Genomic DNA, 16,099 nt, shown 5'->3' on the forward strand with positions numbered 1-16,099 from the left:
ACTCTTTAATAATTTACATGTGAATCTTTTCCAGATTCCTGAACTCTTATAACCCTTCAAGATGCTGGATAAGACCCCTGGAAGGCATGTGTACACACACACACACACACACACACACACACACACACACACACGATATAGTGACCTTGGGTGGTATTAGAAGAAAAGCAGACACAGAGGAGGTGACAACATGAAGGAAAAAGAGATTGGAGAAATTATTGTCTTGTGACAGTCCTCCTCCTACTTTACAGCTACTACTCCCTATGAGCCTGGACATCCCTAAGAAGCACCTGCAGCATAACCCATTGTGCAGGCAGGAGAGACATGTATAATGACTTATCTAGGTTCAAAAAGAGGTAAGAATGAGAGGATGAGTGTGAACCTAGGTTTGTTTCCTCAACTCTGGGGCCCTGGCTGCACCCAGAACTTCTAGGGTGCTGAGAGAGGGGAGTGTTGGTGTCACTGGTACAGATATGGTGTTTCATGGAGAAGAGGGGTCCTCAGTCAGAAGCCCACAGGACTTTTTGCATGGTTGTCATTAGATGAGAGGACTCAGAGAAGACAATCCCAGGAACTGAGGTCACTTACCAATAGAATTTGGAACCCCTGTAACCAGGCACCCACATCTGGCAACAGCCCAACTGCCAGCTCACTTGCCAGGAAGCATTTGCCAGTGCAAGACGTTCTCTTGCTGTCTTCCCAGTGATTGGTGCTCTTGCTTCCGGAGACACCACCCTGAGGGCTTTTCCAGATGGCGCAGACGTTGGTTCAATTCTCGTGCCCCACGTATCTGGCCATTTAAAAAAATATGGCCTAAGGTAACACAAGGCAGCCTGGGATAGACCCATGGAGGCCTGTCCAGCCACCTCTGTGGGTCATCCCTGTGCAGCCCACATCCCCTCCCCTTCATGTGTGGGAAGAGGAGAACCCTGGGGCAGAAACTGCTTTCAAGGCAGTGGATAACTCAGAGGTCTTGTTATGATCACACCCCAGGACAGGGCAGGCAGTTGGAGATGTGCACCCTAGGAGTCCCTTGTCTATGCCAACAGGAATCTTAGGCCCTCAGGCTGTCATGACTTTTTCTCCCCAGTGGAGATTAGAGCAGAACCAGCAAGACAGGGCTCTGAGGCTTCCCCCTGGTGACTGGGAACTGTCTTTACAGAGCTCCGCACAGGAGAACAGACCGGAGCTGACAGATGGGGTCCTCACCTCCACGCCCCTGCAGGAGACACAGGTATCTCATCCATCCACAAGTATGCAGCATGGCTTCAGAGTGAGTGTAGGTGCTGAGTTGACCCAGACTCCAGAACCCCATGCAGTCAAAGGGGACGCCCCTGGTTCTTGAGGCTGCATAGCTACTCCCCAGAGATCCCTCCTAGCATCCAATTACCAAAGGAATCTGGGGCCCATATTCTCCCCGCAAACCACTCTCAGAGTCCAGCCCCTTTCAGGTCGGATGCAAAGTCACTGCCCACAAAGTTTTAGGAACATCAGAGGAGAGACTGTACCATTTCACTTCATGCTCAGTCAAGAGTATTTTTGCATTTCTGTACAGACTTTCCCTTTTAATACCTGTGTCCAAGTGCCCATGTTGGCCTGACAATCCTTGCACACCTTCTCCCATCCTTATATATTGTTGTGATTAGTAGAGATACTTTTCCCAAAAGGATACGGGGCTCAAGATACCAAGTCTGTTGCTTTGCCATTTGCTGCCCCGAGGAACACATCTCTGTGGCCCCTCCAGGTCAGGAGCTGGGGCCTCCCTGGGCTACGCAACAAGGTGTACCTGTTATCAGAGCTGGCAGTCCATCTCTTCACTGCGGTGGGACTTGAAGTGATCCCCTTCTGCTATGTCAGTGGTGCTGTCCTGAACATCCCATTTGTCCTAATATGCAGACCCTCCCTCTCCAGGAAAAGCCTCTGCTCATCTTGGAATGAGGTGTTCTGTAAGAAATCCCAGGGTTAACACAAGGATGTGCTGTCGTCCATCCTCTGCTAAGAAAATGATTAAGATACTAATGTGTCTTATCATAACTCACCTCCAAGTCTACTTTGCCCGCTGAGAACCTTTTCTCTTGTCAATGTAGAAAACATGAAAACCTGTGAAGAATTTCTCTGAGTTTCTTAGAGTCAAAATCTAGACAATTGCAGTGAAGCAAAATCTCAACTGAATGAGATAATAATGCTTCAGAAAATGGCAGCTTTGCACCTTATTTTATACATTACAATCAAAAGAGGAGACTTCTGTGGGTTTCATGAAATCCATTGGTGATAGATTAGGGAGGCAGGAGAAATCAAAGCAGGGAATCTCTGGGATTGAAGAAAAGGTAAAATGAGACACATACTTCTTTTACATAAGTGTGTGCAGGATAGTTAACAGTCAATAATGAACTCAATAGTAATGAGCGGATTTGTGATCTTTGCAGAGTGATGCCTGTGCTTTAAGGGTTCTGAAAGAAGGAAAATTACTTTGACCTTACAAAAATACACTGAGTGGCCAGATTATTATGATCTCTGAACACATAATCTAGCCAATCAGTGTGTGTATATATATATATATATATATATATATATATATATGCGGCCTGGTACATGAATTCATGAATGGGTGGGTCTGGCCAGCCTGCCCAGAAGGAGGGGACAAGGGCGATTGGCTGGCCTGCCTCCTGGTGAAACTCCTGGTCGAGGAGATAATTTTCATATTAGCCTTTTATTATATAGGATATACACTGAGTGGCCAGATTATTATGTGTTCATAGATCATAATAATCTGGCCACTCAGTGTATGTTGCTGTAGATTAAAAAAGAGAATAGAGAGGCTCAGTTAAGGTAAAGATTGACCTTTGTCAGTGAAGATGACAGCCTAGGATATGATACCCACCATATGCTGCTTTTAGTTTAAAAAAACTTTAATTTCAGACCATCCTTTGTGGTCACTTTTAGGTCTCTAAGTTTGCAAGTCTGCCAGGTTATCATGTGGTTTCCACGATCACTTCTGCCCCATCTCTTGCTACCAATCACTGAGTGCTTGGGGTTTTGTCTGAGCTGAAGCCCCAACCCTCCTGGCAGTTTATGAGCTGCCTCTGATGGCAAGTGCTCCTCTGTCCCAACACAGGGTGGAAATAAGACCTCTATGGGGCCTGCAGCTACAGACCTGGACAGCATGCCTGCTGCACTCAACACACAGGTGCCAATGAACATCTTTGCTACCTGGGAGGTGGACTGCTCCAGCCCCACCTGCGTGCCCAGGCAGTGCAGCCTCACCTTAACCAAGCTGCTGATCCACCAGGAGCTGGAGAAGGAGCTCAGTACTGTGGTGATAAGTGTGAAGATGCAGGGCTCCAAGAACGTCTTGAGGTCTGACGAAATTGTGCTGCCCCCCAGTGGTCAAGTGAAGATCGACCTGGCGCTGACCTTCTCCCTGCAGTATCCCCACTTTTTAAAGAGAGAAGGCAACAAGTTACAGATTATGCTTCAGCAGAAGAAGCGCCTTAAAAATCAGACCACTCTGAGATACAAGACTCTTGCCATGGGTACCATCGACATGGCTGAGTTGATGCTGCAGCCCCTTCAGGGAGGCCAGATGCTGAGCCTCCACAGCACCATCATGGAGTCATCTGACCACGTGGCTGAGATCAACATCTCCTACTTGTCCAGCCAGCCCATCTACTCCGAGGACAGCATCTGGCAAGTCGGCCCCAAGGCCAAGTGCAGAGTTCATTACTCTGAGCAGCAGGCCAGCCATGATCCCAGGCATGAGCAGAACGAAGAGGAGGAAGAATCCTACTTCGAGGAATCAAAAAAGCAGCTCCAAGGAGAAGTAAGAATGCCATTCATGACCAGGAAACAAGATGCCAACAAGAAAGTTGGAGCGTGGCTGCGCAAGATGCAAATGTGGGAGAAAGAACTGAACCTAGAGCAAGAGTCTTTGGAGCACAACACTGAGGTGGAGGAGGACCTGGATCTACTGTATGACTCACTGGAGAACCCCAGTGACGGTGGTCTATGACGTTCTCCTCAGTATCCCAAACCCCCATCTCAGGCCACTCTTGGAATACCTGTCCAACTCCAGCTCTCAGAGGGAGATCTAGAACATCCATAGTTCCCAGAGCCAGAAGGAGCCTCCAAATCCAACCCATGTGATGGAGATGAGCTGCTAGAAACCAGCAGGCACATCACAAAGACCGAGTCTCTCTTCATCCCCTCCCCCAATCCCATAGGCAGCAGGTGGGCTGCTGGGGCTGGAGCACATCCCTGAAGGCGCTACAGGTGACAGAGCCACACAAGCAGGTCAATAGCCTGGACAACAAACACTGTCCAGACACACCGAGCCAGCTGCAGATTCCCAGGATGACAGTGTACAACCAGCTGAACTGCATCCTCATCTCTGACAACCAGCTGAGAACATCTTCCTCCTCAACACCTGTGACTGGCAGGGGCAGTTCCCATCTGAGTCCTGCAGCAATACATGCTGCAACACCTGCTCCAAAGCTGAGGTACAGGTGGCCTTCAGGACCATCATCTGGAGGATACAGAGATGGTGTTATGGAGGCTCAGCATCTGGCCGGAAGCCTGTGAAGTTCCTGGTGGCAGAGGCACAGCACTACTTCAGAGTTGTGCTACAGGTCTTCCTGGAGCTGCTGTCCTACAACCTGCCCCCTGGCTGGGCTACATGCACTTCCTCATCACCCTGCTAGGTTCCCATTCCATGGCCAGGTACCTGGGCTCCATGGAAGTCCGCTACAACAACTTGTTCCAGGACCTGGCCAGGCAGGGCCTGTTCCACAAGGAGGTCCAGAGGGCTGTGCAGGACCCACTAGATGTCCTTTTGAGAATCACATAGTACATCGCCAGGGCCAATTGTGTCCACCAACTACCCATCATGGAGTCCATACTCACCTACAAATGGAAAAACCCCATTGAGAAGTCCTTGAACATCATTTCCTTTGTGGTGTTGGTGGAAATTGGAATAGTGGGACCATTCTGGGTCACATCAGGAGACAGATCATGTGGCTCCCGTGGCTCTAGTGTGCTGTCATCCACCCAGCCATACAGGTGTGCAGCAACAAGGAGACCTCACCACCCCTATTCTCCTCCCTGTCCTCCTCCAGCCAGGGCATTGGTCTTGAGTGATGGGGCTGTAGGAGGATTCCTGGAGGACAGCCCAGGCCACAGACAGAAAGAGAGACTCTGAGAACAAAGACCAGGCTACCGCCAGCCACAACCTCAAGTGCACATTCCAGCCTCTGGGTCAGCGGGCTGCCAGGCAGGGGTGAGGCTGCAGCCACGCCCACCGTGTCCATTACAGTGGTCACCGAGGAGAACAACAACAAGGTGATGTGTTTTCCCATGAAGTACCAAAGTCAGTGCCTGGAGGGCATCAGCCACCCAATCTTCAGGGCCGCCAAGAATCTGCAGAACATACTGCGGGTCCTCGTTGACGGGATGGAGTAGAACAACATGAAGCTGCCATGTCAAGCGCTTCCCCATCTGCATCTTGGATGCTCCAATTTCACTTTCTAGCCCTGCCCATCCCTGCCCATCCCCTGCACCTCCCCTGCCCTTCCCCCTGCCCTGGCCAAGCCCAGAAGGATCAGCTGCTTTTCTGCTCACATTTCAGTGTAGTAAAGAGACAGACCCTGGAAACACAAAGCATAAAGTTTTCAGTGTGAATGTGCTTACAACCTGGAAAATAATGTGGTGTACCTAAGAGGGAGCCCCCCAACTGCTCTGCTTATTACCCAGAATGCTCTGGTGAGTGGGAGGTCAGGCAGACAGTGTTGAGAGGCACAATTATTGAAGGTGTTGCCTCAGGACCCCTACAACCCCCACTGAGAAAGGTTCTCACCATCAGGACTCTGCTTCCCTGGGGAGTCAGCTTCAGTGTGTACCCGACTCAGTGCTGGGTGGCAGAGGCCAAGGGCTGGCCTCCCATTGGGGGCTTCCTCACAGAGCATGGATACCAGTCAGCCCAGCCCTGGGTCCCAGCTGCCAACCAGCCATGGTTTCAGCACCACCCTTTCATGGTGTCCAATAAATTCCATCCTCAAAAGGCAAAACAGAAAAGAAAAAGACCAGTATTGTACCGACCAGCCAGGCACATTGACTGGACAAACTGGCCAAATACCAGGTGTCCAACTTCCTGGCAGGGACTCCACTTTCGTCCCCACCTTTCTGTGTTATAATAGAGCATCTGCCACCACCCAGCCGGTGTGGGACCAACCGTTTACCAGGTGAGCCCCTCTCTCTGCCCTCCAAGCCACCTGCTGGCTGTGAGTTTCCAGGTCACTGCATCTCTCTGAGTGTTTGTTCCTCTGAACATGGGGAAATGGAGGCCCAATTGGGTTATTATAGAGACTCGGTGGGGTCCTCCTGGGAAAGTGCTCTCTGGGTGCCTGGACAGTAAAGAGGTGGGCCAGAGTGCCTGTTGTTGAGCCAATTGGTCATTTTCTCTTCCTTTTGAGGAAGCCTCTGCCAAATTTGTGATCCTCCTCAGGGCCTTGGGCTAAGCTATCTTTCCATTTCATAACGAGATCAAAGATCCCATTAGGGGTCCCTGTCCTGGGTGAAGCCAGAGCAGAAAGCCTAGCGGTGAGCAGTGGAGTCCCAGGGTCACCCAAGTATCTGAGACAGGGCTGGTTTGGACTCATTCCTTCAGCAAATGTATCAGAAGCCCTGCCAGATACAGACACGTCTCTAGGCACTGACCATAATTCAGTGCACAGAGCAGACCCCCAGCCTGCACTGCAGAGCTTCCTTGTAGTCGAGAGCAATTCAGACACACTAGGCTGCACAGGCTCATAGTGTCCACAGGACAGTCAATGTGACATCTTCCTGGTCTCTACCTATGGTGCATCCTCCCTTATTTTGAAGAGGAAGGATGACCTCTGGATCAACAGAAAATGTGAGTTGGATTTGGATTGGAGCTGTGAGGGGAGTATGGGGACTGTGAGTTCAAGGAGCTGGCAAACCCCTGGATCCCACAGACAATGGGGTTTCTGCAAGAGGACACATGTCTGAGGGTTTCCCCTAGCAAAAAGGACGGGAGTCAGAGAGCTGTGCATGTGGATTTGGGTAGTGTGGCAAGTGGCGAGGTCAGTGAGAGAGTCAGACCCTCAGAAAATTCATACCCTTCCATTCCTAATCCTAGCCCTGCCTGCACCCCTATCCTAGGACCTTGCTCACTAGTCTGATAGAACCTCCTCAATGGCAGCTTGGCGGGTGTCCCACACCCGGTGGGAGCTGAGCTTCAGTGGGAGGCCGAGCACCCCATAGGACAGCTAGTGAATTAGCAGCATGTAGGTGCAGGAGCCAAAGTCTGAGTGATAGGAAGGCCCTGGGAAGCCAGCGATGGAGATGGAGTTCATTTGTTCGCTCATTGGTCAGATATTTCTGGAGGACCTATTGTGTGCCAATGAGTGACATGCACAGGGTGGACACCAGTCTTTCCTGTCCTCATGGAGTTGATATTTGGGTGGGGGGAGTTATAGGAGGGAACAGGGACACAGAGAGCTTGTCAGGTTCTTCTGAAGAAGGGTCAGCTGGTTCCCTCATTGTTCCAGAGCTGTCAGTAGGAGGGCTTTATGCTAGCCCCTCCTGGGTGACCAGGCGTGCGGGGGCCTGAAGCTGCGGGGATCTCCCTTTTCCACGTCCTGCATGGAAAGAGAGATGAACGAACCGGTTCTAAGTGGAGGTGCCCAGAGATTGAGAAATATTAGAAATAAAAAGAGAAGACATAGAAATAGATTTCAAGCTGGGAGCTGGGAGGGTCGCTGACCTCCTCTGTTGGAGAGACAGACTGACGATCTCCTGAGCCACACAGCACATCTATTTATACTCCAACCCAACAAGGGGTTTCACAGGAAAACAAGGAGCCTGGGAGAGCCCAGGTTCCACCTACTCCTTCCTCCTGAACAAACACATTAGTTAGGAACTAAGAACATCTCCGCACTCCCAGGTGTCTTCCCATTTGGCCCTTTACATCTCACCCTTTCTTTTTTTTAAATTTAAACATTAAGAATAAAACTTTAAATTAAAACAATTGCAAATAATGCTAATGCAAAACTAAACTACATACATGTTGTCATTTTCAAAACTTGAATGTCAAGAGCAAAAACTCTTAAAATTATTATTTAATTTTGCTATTAAATAACAAAATAATGCCAATGCAAAAACAACAATATGATAAATCAGAACTATGGACATATTAACATTTTTAGCTACCAAATGAAAGAAAGTCTCTTTTGCTGGTGGTGTATATTTTCTCAGAGTCCTTGGACTTGACTGTGCAAGACTTTGCAGAAGACTGGAAGCTACTCATGCTAGCATGAGCAGGTACATGGTTGAAGAAGTAGCTTCCACTTCAGTCTTTAACTTCTTCAAATGATTCTATGTTGGCACCACAGTCCCTTGTGTAGCTTTCAGTTTTCTTCTCCTTCTGCTTTGCTGTCAACGGGCAAATCTCAGGCCTTCCTGCCCTTGATCCTGGGCAACCTGCAGCAATGCACAGGTGCTGACTGCTATCATGGCAAGGCATCTTCACTATCTTTATTTCTGGACTATTTCTCCTCTGTTCTTATGAGCTCCTACTTATTCTATGGCTGGAACAGCCCTATCAGGTCCTCTCTGGAATCCGTTGTTGCAGGAATCCATCCATACAGTCTTGGAGTTTTTTCTGGAAATATAAACATATTCTCGACCAAAGGTTAATAAAGAAAACTTTTCTATAAATTAGAGTTGGGATCCTTTTTATTTTTTGCCCAAACAATTTTCCTTTGCCTTATTCTGACATCATGTGTTTTTTTTTTTCCTGCTGTTAGTTTTTTAAAGAAAAAATTTTCTGAATATGTTTCCTTACATAATATTTTCCCACTATCTACCCTTTTTTGATTTATTTAATTATTAGGATGCTTTTGGGAAATTTTTATAACAGTTTTGATAATTTTACCTTTTTATTTTGCACAAAAATATGACTTCTTTTTAGGTTTAATTGCATGTTAAGCAATTTTACCATGAAATGAACTACCAATAGAAATTTTAGTTAACACTTTAGAAACAACTTTTGCACAATGAAATTTTCTTAAATATTTATTTCAATTAGCCAATTTAAATTAGTCTGAAAACTTGACTATTTTACTGTCAAATTTAATACTTTAACAACAATCTTAGTTTACCCTGCAAATATTAATGAAAAGGATTATATGCATCATTGAGAAAGGTCTAAGTATTCCTGGATTTAGGCTAGATTTAGATATAGGGCAGCTGCCATCAGCCACTTCTTTGTTGCCTGGGTCCCGATCTGAGCTGGGTATGGGAAGCTCGAAGCAGCCATGGGGCAGGAGACCTTCCTCAGAAGGGGCGAATGTTTAAGCCCCTGCAACGTTCTGGGGGGTGAGGATCGGTGCCACACCTCTGTTGACCTCCAAGTTCTCTCCTTTTGGCCCCCTGCGGCTGTGTCTGTCTTAGGTTGTCCCTCCCTTGAGGAATCTTACCCGTCATTGGCTAACCAGCCATCCTCCAGGGCCAAGCAGGGTGATGTAGGTTCAGTTCTGTGTCCTTGGTAGCCTATGCCCCTATGGCCTCCATGCCCAGTACCTGCGTTGGGATCCCCTCGCCTGCTGGCAGGGCCCTGGCATTGATATCTTGGGGAACCCATTGTGTGAGAGACAGATTCATGGTACCAGCCACCACGAGGCTTCAACCTCAGTATGAACTGAAAACTCAAGCAACAGCTGTGGGCAATTGGATTGTGACAAGAGGGTCCCTTTTGGCAAAAAGAGCAAGAAGGGCCAATATAGAATGCTTAAGTGCCTTCCCAAGGGGCCTTCCACACAGTGGAAGGGACTAAATCCTTTCATGTGCTTTTTAAATGGCTGCCAAACATTCAAAAAATTAGTTTGTAAGTGTGTTTGGTATATGCTGTTATGAAATACCAAAATTATAATGACATTGTAGAATAATATCATGTAAGGATATTCTTTGCTTTAATCCAGATAATTCAATTTCAAACTGGAAGAAATATTTAGTTACTTCGTTTTGCCCTTATAAAGAGGCCAAAACCTTCATAAAATTTGAAATATATGTATATATTTGATAAAGCAATCACTAGCTGTTTCTGGTCTTTATTAGAATTGTTTATAAAATTATTGGCTTTTCATTTAGCTGAAAACCTTGATTATAATTTAATAATCTAATTTATTTAAGTAATTAAAGTAGGTATCTTCATTTTAAAATAAAGCAAATTTTTTTAAAAAATATATTTTTATTGATTTTTTTACAGAGAGGAAGGGAGAGAGATAGAGAGCTAGAAGCGTCGATGAGAAACACCGACCAGCTGCCTCTTGCACACCCCCTACCGGGGATGTGCCTGCAACCAACGTACATGCCCCTGACTGGAATCGAACCTGGGACCTTTCAGTCCGCAGACCGACGCTCTACCACTGAGCCAAACCGGTTTCGGCAAAAAATAAAGCAAATTTACTTCTGAATTCACAAGCCACAAATGTTGCCCTGCCTCTGGCTTAATTAAAAATGCAGGCGGCTACATAAAGTTAGGATTCAATTACTTATAAAAACATTGGCTTCTCATGTAACTTAATTTGTATGACATTGATTATATTGTAAAACCTAATTTATAAGGTAACTTAAGTAGGTATCTTATTTTAAAATAAAGGCAAAGAAACTTATTCAGTAAAACTTATATGTTTAATACTTTATTGGTCTGATCCAAAAGCATAAACAATGTCCACCTACAGCCAACTCAAAAATGCAGGCTGCATGAGGCCTTTTTGTCTTTTTTGAAATCCTACTGCTATTGAAAATTTTGGCTATGTTTAAGAAATATATTGTTTTTGCTTTTCTTTCAGATGAAAACTTTCATAACATTTAATATATAGTATATAATTTTTATTTGATGAAGCTTTCCATGTGATTTCAAGTATCAATCTGCTTAATTAAAAAAATATTTCTTTTAAGAGAGAACAGACTTTTGAACATTTCAGGGCCTGTGAAACATGCAAAAGTTATTCTTAAAAATCCTTGAAATACTCTTGGAAAGATCAAATATATAATATACAATATATTTACATATATGATTTAAATATTATATACCTGAATTATCTTAGAGAATATCAATTACATTTAATTTGGATCAATGAAATAACCCTCTTTCTTTTAAATCAGACCAAACAAGTAACATATTTTGAATTCCTAATTATATAAGAGAAAATACATTTTAACTATATAACTTCTCCCCATTTAATTTGCACTTTGAACTTTTAAAGCTGGCAAGTCAAATATATTTTGCATGTCCTAAATTAATAACACTTTACATTTCTAAGAAAATACAAGACATTAAAAGCTTCAATTCTGTCTTCTAGATTTTTTTATGAGGCAATTTTTAAACTTTACCTTTTTATTTATATAATTAAGGCAACTTCCAAAAAACAGTTTTTTGCCACAGGAGTCTGGAAGAAGTTTGTAGCCATTCAATGCAAATTACCACCTTCGCTAACTTACTAGGAGAGTGGTTAGAGGAATTAAGGTTGCTGACCAGCTTTCCTGGCTTCCTGTCAACATCTCTTAATGAAACTGATTTGTTTCAAGCATCATGGCAAAAAAAAGACACTTTAAACTTTCAGAACTTTAAAATTTTCAGGTAGCAAATCAATACTTAGCATTTCTAAAATCAATAATACTTTTACATTTTTAAAGATACATTTCAAATAAAATATAAGGCATATTTAATGAATATACTTCTAACCTCTAGACTCATACTAAGTATACTTAGATCAACATTTCAGTATTATAACAATTCAATAAATTTAGATTTAAGTTTTTATCATTTGATTTAGTAACTTCCAAATTCTTTTAAATTTCCAGCCAGTAGGCCTGGCCCAGCCTTTGATTTTCTAAATGGTCACAATTTTCCTGTGGGGGAGGTAGGAGTCAAGAGACAAACTCTCAGTCATTCATAGTAAACTTGCTATCTCCTTTCTGGTGTTTACTTGCCTTTGGGCAGGAATCTCCAGTGCTGCTTTAAATGCCTTGGGAAACAAACACATTATGGTAGTTAGGAACTAAGAACATCTCTGCACTCCCAGGGTGGGAGTGCAACTGACATGAATCTGCCAATATCCCGAGCCCAGTCAACAACAATCTATAGAATGTCCAGGTGTCTTCCCATTTGGCCCTCTACACAGGCGCGTCTCAGCCCGGACTTCTAGGTTGAAGGTGGACAAGGAGTAGGTCTGGCTTCTGGATGGGCAGGAGCTGCAGGCATAGGACCTTGGGCTCTATGAGTGCTGCTCTGGGAGGGCTGTGTGGAAGGAAAGGCCAGGCCCCAGACTCTGCTGCCCATCTCCTACATCCTGGGCATCTGGCTTGACCAGGATCTCCAGAATTTCTAAGCCTGATAATGCCTTTGGCCTCCGTAGAGCCACCTTTCCAGTCCCAGACCTGTCAAACCAGGCTCAATGTCTCCATTCACAGCTGGAGCACCTAAGCCCATGGAGGCAGACACGAGGAGGAGGGGGAGGGGGAGTGGGGGGGAGGAGGGGGAGGAGGCGGCGGCGGCGGTTGGGGTTAGGCAGGAGCACAGAGAAGAGCTCCTAGGTAGGGGTGTCGAACTCAATCAGAGAAGGGGCCAAAATCTAAAATCCAGCCTAAATCGCGGGCTGAATGGTTTACTGAACAGTCATAAACTGTCATTGTGATGGAAATGCAGCGGAGTGCAGTGATGACAGCGCGGTGCGGGCCACATTGCAAGGCCTGGCGGGATGGATTTGGCCCGCGGGCCTTGTGTTTGACACATGTGTCCTAGAGGCTGGGGTTAGTCAGGAACACAGAGCTGCTCAGGTCAGTGCCCATGGTCTGCAGTGTTGGGGGCTTGAACTGGAACTTCAGTGATGGAGATGGGAGGTTCCCTTCCTTGGAAGGCACACAGAAGGTATTACGCCCAGACTTCGTGATCCCCAAGGACCACCAGGGAGCCGAGTCCGATGCAATAAACAAAAGAGCCTTTTCCATGCTTGCATGGGCTCCCCCACTCACGCCGGCAGCATGGCGGAAGAGAGCGAACTTCTCCCAGTCCAGGGGTTTTACTCCGGTCAGTGGTGATGTCACTACCTCGGCTAACCCTGATTGGTTGGGTGAGGGCTAGGGATAACTCCGCCCTGCGGGGCGGAGTTGGGAGCTCATCCTCGCCTCGCCCTGCCCTCTCAAAGGCAATTATTGTGGTAACGTTCTCTTTCTGGATCTCCAGAAGCAGCTCCAGAGCAAGATCAAGAAACATCTAAAGAGGCCGGGACCGGTTTGGCTCAATGGATAGAGCATCGGCTTGGGGACTGAAGGGTCCCGGGTTTGAATCCGGTCAAGGGCATGTACCTTGGTTGCGGGCATATCCCCAGTAGGGGGTGTGCAAGAGGCAGCTGATCGATGACTCTCTCTCATCAATGTTTCTAACTCTCTATTTCTCTCCCTTCCTCTCTGTACAAAATCAATAAAATATATTAAAAAAAAAAAAAAAGAAACATCTAAAGAGGAAACGCCAACTCTAGTGCTCTCTCCAGAGCCAGAGCAGGCTCCAGGCACAGCTGTCACTGAACTTCCAGTTGTGGAGCCACTTGCAGCTTGTGAGCCACTCACCTCAGTCTTGTGAAGCCTGTGCAAATCCCAGGTCCTAAGCCTTAGCGTGTGTCTGCTGCCACGGCAGAGCGGGCCTCCCCCTGATAGCAGCAATAAAAAATGTCTGTGTTTATCTTACACATACTTAGATTTAGTGTATTTTTCTTAAACCATTGAGTAAAATAAAATGTATTTAAAATAAAATGTAATGACTATTAAAAATAAATTTAATTTATGTAAATTATAATTCTATGATCCTTTAAAATGTAAATTCCAATGTCAAGTACATTCATCATTTTTCACAACTGTTACATAACATCACAAACACTCTCTAGTTCGGAACATTTTCAACCTAGGTATGTGTCCTGACAAGGAACCAAACCTGCCACCTTTTGGTGTAGGGGATGACTCTCCAAGCAACTGATGAGGCCCCCTGTCCAGGGCATGAGAGAGCAATATTTTCATTTGAATTTTTCATTCTGTAAATTGCAGTTGGATATCTTTTCACATACTTTTTGGTTTATTTCTTGTTTTGGAATTTCAGTTGGAGGGCTGTTTGCCCTATTTTCCGTTGGTTTGTTAGGAAATCTCAATTGTTATGGATATCAGATTTTTGCCATGTAACTTGCAAATGGTTTCTCTAGCTTTCCAATTGTCTCCATTTGATGTGTGTTTTGCCAAATAGATGCATTACATTTTGATGTGGTCAAATCTGTTTACCCTTACGCTTTTTGATTTTGTGTCTCAATTTGAGGGGAAAAGATGTTTCCATCTTATCTGGAAGATTGGCTAGGTTGTATTATGATAACAGAGCCCTAAATGTCAGTGGTTTGCAGCAGCAAAGATTAATTTCATAGTCATGTGATTTCAACGATCTGATGGATTTAAAAAGAGTTCCTGTTTTTGGATTGCTCACTTTATTAGTTATTTATTTATTTATTTATTTATTTAAAGAATGAAAGTAAGGACTTCCAAGATCTTTGTATGTCAGAGTGGAAACCAAAAGTCAACTTTTTATTTGACAATGGCTTTGGTGGACATGACGTCTATTTCTCCCTTTCTAACACCTGTCCATTTCCACATTCAGGTGGTTCTGGGAGTGTGGTTCAGGCTCCCAGAGTGGAGATGTCAGCATATCTAACTGGCTTGTCGCATTTTGGATCTGCTGCTTTTTCAGTGGTTGTATGTGGACATGAGACTTCCATGACTTTATAAGGTTCTTTATACTAGTGACCAGAAAAATTTCTGGATGTTCTCAATTAAATTAGAGCAGCCAGAGGGAGAGAAAGAGACAGAGCTCTTAGCCAGTAATAGCTGGAAGCCAGTGAACTGAAGGGTCTTGGGTTTGATTCCAGTAAAGGTATATACTTTGGTTGCAGGCTAGCTCCTTGGCCCTGGTCTGGGCAAGTGCAGTAGGCAACCAGTTGATGTCTCTCTCTCACATGGATGTTTCTCTTTCTCTGTCTCTCCCCCTCCTTTCCATTACCTCTAAAAATCAATGGAAACTTTCCCTGGGTGAGAATTAACAACAACAACAACAACAACAATTTAGTGAGAAGAATGGCACTGCCACTTGCATTGAAGCTCCAGTCATGTTAGCTGAGTTCTCTAAGGCTTGCTCTTTTCATGTACAAAATGATTTGCAGGGATAAAATTAAGTAAAAATGTGCTTAACATAAAGAATTGGCATGTAGTGGGTACTCAGAATACATGGCCCATTACTATTATAAATATGTATGTAAACAATTATTAGGTGGAAATACAAAGTGTAACATCAACAAAACAATCTAAAGCATTAAGATGTTAACAGGAATTGCCAAAGATACTCCAATGCTCCATTTCTCCATTTAGTTGTAAGTGTATGGACTTACTAATTTCTAGATAGGAAGATAAAATATGGCAAAGGCACATATTCTCCTGCATTAATATAAAATTTACTTATTTGAAGTAAAAATTATAACAGGATTTTGGGAAAATAAAAACTTCTAAATTTTATCTAAAAATAAATATGTAAACAACTCAGGAAATGGTTGAAAATAATATAGGAAGGGGACTTCCTCTGTCAAGTAGAAAGGACTCTGAAGCAGTGCGGCCCTAGAGCTGGAATGAGCTAGTCGCGGGAGCTGAGCATCAACATCAGGAATAGGGCCGAACACACCTGGGATTGAGTGAGTCATTATGGGGTCCTTTGGCATAAATAGAACTGGGATAGCTGTTTATTTATGGGCACTTATTAGATCAATATTTCAGATCTCACCAAAAATATTTAAAATGAATTTAATACATTTAAAAATTATTTTATTGTTTAAAGTATTATAAATAGTAGTACATATGTCTCCTTTTTTCCACATTGACCTTCCACTGGCCTTCCCTACCCCCCAGCACATCTCCTCACCCCATTTCCCCAGTATGTTGTATCCATTGGTTATGCTTATATGCATGCATACAAGTCCTTTGGTTGATCTCCTACCTCCCC

The 16,099-nt window shown here is 44.8% G+C and overlaps 1 pseudogene; it reads left to right on the plus strand.

The window, feature by feature from the left end:
• The first annotated feature begins 2,951 nt into the window (after positions 1 to 2,951).
• Positions 2,952 to 5,289, plus strand: LOC118704671 (annotated as a pseudogene).
• Positions 5,290 to 16,099: the final 10,810 nt, after the last annotated feature.

This window comes from Pipistrellus kuhlii, unplaced genomic scaffold, assembly GCF_014108245.1.
Source record: "Pipistrellus kuhlii isolate mPipKuh1 unplaced genomic scaffold, mPipKuh1.p scaffold_m20_p_45, whole genome shotgun sequence".
Taxonomy (NCBI): domain Eukaryota; kingdom Metazoa; phylum Chordata; class Mammalia; order Chiroptera; family Vespertilionidae; genus Pipistrellus; species Pipistrellus kuhlii.